Raw genomic sequence first — 8,271 nt, 5'->3', positions numbered from 1 at the left:
AATTAAGCAAACATATTAGTCTCAAAGGGTCAAGTTGTAGCATCTCCCCCTAAACATATGCTTCATTTGCACAAGGACTTGTGAAGTCTGGGGTGATTGTTTACAACTTGAACACCGGAATACATAATTAAGCTTAAAATGATATGATCAAGAACATAAAAGACATATAAGTTATAGATCAATCCAAGTTCCGCGAATCTACGACATTTAGCTCACTACGAAGCTTACAAAATCTTTTTATCATCTAAAGGCTTGGTGAAGATATCGGCTAGCTGGTGATCGGTGCTAATATGGCAAATATCGGTATCTCGCTTTTACTCGTGATCTCTCAGAAAGTGATGCCGAATGTCTATGTGCTTAGTGCGGCTGTGTTCAACGGGATTATCCACCAAGTGGATTGCACTCCCGTTATCACATAGGAGTAGGACTTTTCTCAGATTGTGGCCAAAGTACCGGAGGGTTTGCCTCATCCAAAGTAGTTGCAAGCAACACTGACTTGTGATAACATACTCATCCTCGGCGGTGGATAGGGCAACAGATGTGTGTTTCTTTGAACTCCAAGTCACCAGGGACCTTCCCAGAAACTAACAAGTCCCTGATGTGGTCTTCCTATCAACCTTGCACTCGACATAGTCGGAATCTGAATATCCAATCAAGTTAAGGGTAGACCCCTTAGGATACCAGAGCTCGATGTAAGGCGTATGGACTAAATATCAAAGAATACGCTTCACAACCACAAGGTGATCGGATTGAAATCTAACACATATGCAAACAGAAAGCATAATATTCGATCTACTTACACAAAGATGTACCTTTTGATCTATGGACTTATCTCCTGTGTTGAGGTCCAAATGTTCGTCAGTTCCCATTGGCGTCTTAGCAGGCTTTGCGTCCTTTATCCCAAACTTCTTTAGTATATCTTGGATGTACTTTGTTTGAGAGAGAAATGTCCCTTCCTTGAGTTGCATCACTTGAAATGCGAGGAAGTAAGTCAACTCTCCCATCATAGACATTTTGAATTTCTGTGTCATCACGCTGCTAAACTCCTCACATGACTTTTGATTAGTAGAACCAAATATTATGTCATCGACATATGTTTGGCATATAAACAAATCACCATTGCAAGTCTTAGTGAAAATAGTAGGATCAACTTTCCCGACCTTAGAAGCATTAGAAATAAGGAAATCTCCAAGGCACTCATATCATGCTTTTGGGGCTTGCTTAAGTCCATAGAGCGCCTTAGGGAGCTTGTACACATGGTCGGGGTACCTGTCATCCTCGAAGCCAGGGGGTTGTTCCACGTACACCTCCTCCTTGATTGGCCCATTGAGGAAAGTGTTTTTCACATCCATTTAGTAGAGCTTAAAAAATGGCGAGCAGCATAGGCTAATAGTATACGAGTAGACCCAAGCCTAGCTATAGGAGCAAGTCTCCTCAAAATCCAAACATACGACTTGGGCATAATCTTTTGCCACAAGTCTCGTGGTCTCGCCTTGTTTCTTGTCACCACCCCAAACTCATCTTGTTTGTTGCGAAACACCCATTTGGTGCCCACAACATTTTGCTTTGGACGTGGCACCAAACTCCATACTTCATTTCTCTTGAAATTGTTTAGCTCCTCCTGCATGGCCAACACCTAGTCCGGATCCTACAAGGCTTCATGAAAGTCACCTAGAGGGGGGTGAATAGGCGAAACCTGAAATTTATAAACTTTGAACGTGCACTATGCCCGGGGTTAGTGTTAGAAATAATTCGGAGTGCGGAAGATGGTTGATGCGTCACGATGCCCGATCTTCACGACGTAGGATCAATCTTCAGATAACTAGCTTCGAAGAAGCCAAGATAACTTGCTGCAAGCAGCGATAACTAGTGCAACCTGACAAATAAAACTCGAAGCCAACCACCGTCTTTAACCGGCAGCCTGAATCGAGGATTCGCCCAACCACACTCTCAAAGAACCAACCAACACAGCCTACAATCAATCGAGGAGACCTCAAAGGGAGTAGGAGCACCACTTGGGAGCGGATGAAGCCACCGCTTCTGCAATCCCGCGAAGGAATTCACAAGAGCAAAGGGGTAGAGATCACTCTCAATATTTGTTAGCACACAGCTGAACAAAGGGGGTTCTGTTTTAGATTATCAAAAGCTGCCTTACATCATAGACATAGGGGGGTATTTATACTAGTAACAACCAGCCTTAGTGTTGGGGACTTGTTCTCAAATGCTATGAGTTAAGAACAAGGCAACATGAAGATTGTTAAATGTTGAAGTCCTTCGTCCTTCAAGACATTATTTCCCTTCGGATATAATGAATTCTGGACGAAGATTGTGAAGGAAAAAACCTTCGTAAGCACAATAAATGACGAGGAAGGATTCATATACAAAATACAAAAAAATAGTATAAACATTATCATCAACTTATTTTTATTTGTATTACCATATCCACAATAACGAATTATAAATGTACCTTCGATTTGACGGAAAGTAAGGGTACAGGCGTGAAGCAAAAAGCGAATGCCAGTTCATCTATTTATAGGCAAGGGACGCAGCCTATGTAGAATTACATTCATGCCCTTTACATTCGCTAATAACTCTATAGTAATTCTTCGAGGTCTAATGTGCCTTTTCATCTTTAGGTCGGTTCCCCTTCTCTGCTGTCATGCCGAAGCTTTTCTGCACACAGCTTCGTGATCACCTTGTCCTTCGTCATAATCACCTTTCGTCTCGCTCAGGCTTCGTCCTGATCATGCTCTTGTATATTCATGACCTGATTCCGAAGATACCTGTTCACATACTTCACTTGGAAAACATTGTCAAATCATGCTTTTGAGGACCTTCGGAAGCCGAAGGCCCCCAACAGTAGCCCCTCACAATATTAATTTGCTAGAATAATAAATTCATATTGCGATATGGACAAAGGCCTTAAGCCGAAGGTTCGAAAAAACACCTTTCCTTTGCTAGAATAGCAACAGTCAATGACAAGTGGGACCCTGCCACTTGCAATGCGTTGGGCGTATAAATAAGAACGCACCGCGAGCACACTTAGCATGCTCTCTTGCCATTTGCTCTTGCCTTCCTAATTTTTAGCTCTTTACACACCAACGCTTGCCTGACTTTTTTAAGTTTTAAGCTTCGTCTTTGAGAACACTTTCTTGGCATTTTCGAAGATGTCTGAGGACAAGAAAGCTGTCGCTGAGGCAAAACTAAGCCTTTCCGAAGAGATGAATCTCGGCTTCCTTGAATCAATAGCGAAGACAAACACAGAGAAAATTACTAAAGAGATTCTAGAGGGCCTCTCTGAAGACACTGGTGACAGTGACAGCTATGATGTGGAAAGTGGTGGTGAAGATTCCGAAGATTGACCTTGGCGACCAAGCCATGCAATTTTTGGGAAATCAAGCATCAAACAAAGCCATCTTGTCAACATGAGGGGTAGATATTTTTGGGACTTGTCTATTGTGAGGGCTGATGAAGGAGAGGAAACTTGTCCGACTCCCGAGGAGAATGAAGTCGTGATATTCTGAAGCTTCTTAAAGGCTGGACTTCGGTTTCCCTTGAGCATTTTTGTCGTGGAAGTTTTGAAGATATTTGAAATCTGCCTTCATCAAATTACTCCCGAGGCAATCATAAGGATGGGCATCTTCGTATGGGCTGTGAAGAGTCAAGGTTTGGAGCCAAATGCCAAAAGTTTCTGTGGCATGCATGAGCTATTATATGAGACAAAACCCTGGGGTAAGGAGCAATACCACAACAATTTTGGCTGCTACAGCTTCGGTGCTCGATCTGGGTCAAGCTGCCCCGTGCCAACCTTTCGAAAGAGATGGCCCGACGACTGGATGACGGAATGGTTTTATGTAAAAAATGATTTGAAAACACGAGAGGATATTAAAGATATCATTATGCGCCCTATCTGGCAGCGCTTCGGCCTCCAGAAGCCGAAGGTGGAAATTGATGAAGCAGCCGAAGAATGCCAGAGGGCCTTCGGCGTGGTTTGTTCTTTTATTGGGGCAAGGGATTTGATCCAAGAACATATTGCCTTCAGAGTATGGCCACTTGCAGAAAAATGGGAAATGCCGAAGGAAACTGTCAGGGAACCTGACGAAGGTGGACTAATTAGGCTAAAATACACATTCAAATATGGAGATAAGTTTGTCGAGCCAGATGATGACTGGCTGAAAAGTATTGAGGTCATAAGTGATGAACTGCTTGGATTATACTCGAAGGCGGAAGACACTGCACTATCTGCGGCCTTCGGAGGCCGAAAGAAGAAAAGACTTAACCGAGTATTTGATGCAATTGGGTTTGTCTACCCCGACTACCGTTATCCAACACAGGGTCAAAAAAGAAAGAATACATCTTCTGCGAAGGAAGTAGCTTCAGCCGCTCCTAGTGAGCCGGCGCCGAAGAGGAAAAAGATGAAGGTTCTCACACACCGGCCACGCTATATTGAACCGGCCACAGTGCCTGAGTTTGTCGGTGAGACCTCTTCGGCCACCGAAGCCAAGGAGCCAACTCTCCTGCCGAATGTTGAAGGGCCGGCCAAAGTGCCAGCGACGGAAAAAATAGAAGAACCGAAGGCTGAAGAAACAAAGACATCGGAAATTCTAAGTCCTTCAGCAAGAATTGAGGTGACAATGCCAATGCCGATGACGACCCCCAAGAGGAAAAGAATGGTTAACGTACTGGATGTATTGGAGACAATAAAGTCTTCAAGCAGCACTCCAAAGAAAATTTTCGAAACTTCCGAAGTGCAAATCGAAGCCTTTGGTGCCGAAGCTTCAAAGCACCAAGCTAAAACTAAAGCTAGGCCTTCAGAGCCCACCAAGGTGAAATCCTTGGAAGCCAAAAAAACAGAAACAACAGAACATATTTTGGCTGAAGAAACTGGCACTGCCGCCCCCGAAGCATTCTCCGAAGCTTTTGATTATATTTTACGACATGCTTCGGGGAAAGAGTTGACTGCAAAAGAAAAGCAAGAGGCTCAGTTTTATGCCCAAAAACTGAAATATCCAAAGGGGTGTTGATATTCAACGGCAGCGGGGAAGAAGACTTCTTGTATTGTCTTCCTGACAGCAAGGAGATTTCTGTCTGTCGGGAGATGAGCAAGAGCTTCGGATTCCCAACATTAGAAGACGGGCTCTCGGTGTTGTCGAAAAACGAGCTGGCCGACAGCTTGGCATACAATAGCTTAAAGGTGCAAAAATGAGGTCTTTGTATTATTTCTTGAAACCAAAATTTTTCATTTGCTTAAACTTATTGACACACACACATTTTTTTGCAGGGCCTTATACTTAGCAATGCCCTCAGGGCTCAAAAGGATGCCGAAGACGAAGGGTGTGTTATGGCCTTGAGCAACCTTCGTTCCGAAGTAATTGAACTAAGGAACGAAGGTCTCAAAAAAGATAAAATATTACATTCATTGGTAAATAGAATAAAAAAAGACGAAGCTACTTTTAAAGCTCAAGCTGAAGCTCAGAAGCGTGAAATTGAAGATCTTCGAAAACAACTAGCCAGAGCTAAAGAGGAACGCACACTTGAAGAAACAAAACGAGAAATCAGTGAACAATGGGCAAATCATTTGGAAAAAAACGTTGAAGAGCTTCGTGCATCCAAGAAAAGATGATATGAAAAATCTATAGAATGTGTTAAGACAATAAGAACCAGCTTCGCCAGCGTTGGCGCATTCTCAAGTGAGGAGAACTTCATAAGGGGTGACCCCGAAGGCCCAATTGGATGGATCGGCCACGAAGCTGAAGCTTTTGAAGAAATTTTAAATAGTCGTGGAGACATATGCGCCTTTTCAGGTGCCAGGGGGATTGCTACTATTTTGGAGAGGAAAGGCTGTAAAATTCTTGGCACAATCCGAAGCCGCCTTGTCCTCCGAAGATATAAAAGACCCCTCGGCCGAAGTAAGCCTGGTCGGTGGAAAATTTTTCACCGACATCTGGGACAATGGTGGTCGTGAAATGGCCCAGGAAGTTATACGAAAAAGCGAGAAAGGCATTCATGACGCTAGAAAAGTAGTAGAGGCCGCTGAAAAAATTGCGGATCTCGAAGGGCAAATAGGTATTAACTAGTGGTTTTTGGCTCTTTGTTGTAATTTTTTGATTTCGGACTTGTTTACGTTTTGTAACAAAGCCGTACTTTCTCCTCCCTCAGAGCCTACGGAGCCATCGGCGGACCCCCACACGAAGGGGACGACAAAATTAGAAAAATGGCCGAAGCCATCATGGATAGGGTTGTTGATCAGCTACTAAACGAAGTCGCAGAAGTAGTTCTAAGGGAAGATTAGATGTTATTGTAAAAACATTTAGAATGTAATGTTTGTTGAGAAACATGTGTAATATTTTGTAACTTTGAATGTAATATATAAGCTATTTATGGTTCTATTCTTTACGATGCATGAAACTTCACATACATACCGTTTTTGAGCCTTCGACGAAAAAAACACCTTCCCTTCTTTTCATGCTTCGTAAATAATGTCCATGCTTTCATAAAATCAGTAACCAATCCTCGTAAAATCAATAACCAATAAATCTTTTCATTTCAGAGTTTGACGAAGGTATAATTCTTCAATAACTATTTTTGTGTCCTGGCACTATTTCTTCGAAACAATCTTCGAATATCAATACTGGTACCCCCTTCTTGCGTCGTTGATGCAATATGATGTATGATGTTATGCTATGCAAATGATGTGATGTTATGCAAAATGATATTTGCCGAAAATCGACGTTTTTTCACTGTAAGCCTCCCTTAGGAGCTTCTTCGCCTTTTACTTCAGCGGAATCAGCGTTTATTTTTCGCTGTAAGCCTCCCTTAGGAGCTTCTTCGCCTTTTACTTTCAGTGGAATCAGCGTTTATTTTTCGCTGTAAGCCTCCCTTAGGAGCTTCTTCGCCTTTTACTTTCAGCGGAATCGGCGTTTATTTTTCGCTGTAAGCTCTGCATTCCCTTCGGAACGACTTTTGAGCAGAAAACTTACGCTGCGCTCCCTTAGGAACGACTTTTTGTTATTTCGAAGATTCACCGCGTAACCATAAGTTCTCATGCTTCGACAACTTTTGGACTCCGTTATTCTGTAGAGAAGATATACTTGTACTATAGCAAAGTCGAAGGTATTACAAGAAATTGAAAGCGACAAAAAACACTTAGAGTCTCAATAATTGTTCCTTATTAAAAAGAAAATGATACTGAATGCAAAAACTGCTGCCGAGGTAGGATATTTGTCAATAAACGTGCTTCGATTCTGGCACAGTACTATTGACTGTGCGAGCTTCGGACTCTTCTCTGAAGTCTCGTTGGTGTTGAGTATGCTGACTCCCTTCTGGCTGCTGGCCTCGTTGCATTGGTGGTGGAGGTGGAAGCTATTGCCAAGATGCCTGAGATTGGCTTGCCGAAGCAACAGAAGCTGCAGGGTGGTTACCCACATACTCTGGGATATAAGGTGAGTGGTACGAAGCAGTATGCATGACTTGCTTCGGCTGGGTCTGTTGGGCTGCAACTTCTGCTATTTCTTTTTGTTTCTGGATGGTGACATGGCACATCCTGGTGGTGTGGCCCTTGTCCTCACCACAGAATAAGCAATAAATTTTTCTTGGTTGATCCCCAAATCTTCCTCCGAAGCCCCTGGCACCTCTGCCCCTTGGAGCTGGAGGCCGAGGATAACTCTGCTGCTACCCCGAAGCCTGGGAAGCCTGGGAGGAATATTGCGGCCTCTGCTGCTGGCTTCCCCTGTCATCAGTCTGGGTGGAATGAATCGATCTGACATGTCTAGGATGAAGCCTCCCTCTGAAGCCCCTGGCTATTTCGGAGAATCTGTAAGCTTCCTCCCTTCTCTGTCGGAAGTCATTGTCGGCGCGGATGTATTCATCCATCTTCTGAAGCAACTTCTCCAGAGTCTGAGGGGGTTTCCTGGCAAAGTATTGGGCTGAAGGTCCCGGCCGAAGCCCCTTAATCATGGCCTCAATAACAATTTCATTGGGCACTGTCGGCGCTTGTGCCCTCAGGCGTAAGAATCTTCGGACATACGCCTGAAGATATTCTTCGTGATCTTGGGTGCACTGGAATAAGGCTTGAGCAGTGACCGGCTTCGTTTGAAATCCTTGAAAACTGGTGATCAGCATCTCCTTCAGCTTCTGCCATGATGTGATTGTTCCTGGCCGAAGGGAGGAGTACCAGGTTTGTGCAACAATCTTGACAGCCATGACGAAAGATTTCACCATGACTGCAGTATTGCCACCATAGGAAGATATTGTTGCTTCGTAACTCATCAG

This window comes from Zea mays, chromosome 6 (assembly GCF_902167145.1).
Source record: "Zea mays cultivar B73 chromosome 6, Zm-B73-REFERENCE-NAM-5.0, whole genome shotgun sequence".
NCBI classification, from domain to species: domain Eukaryota; kingdom Viridiplantae; phylum Streptophyta; class Magnoliopsida; order Poales; family Poaceae; genus Zea; species Zea mays.
The sequence above is the reverse complement of the archived record's forward strand: the minus strand, read 5'-3'. Positions refer to the sequence as shown.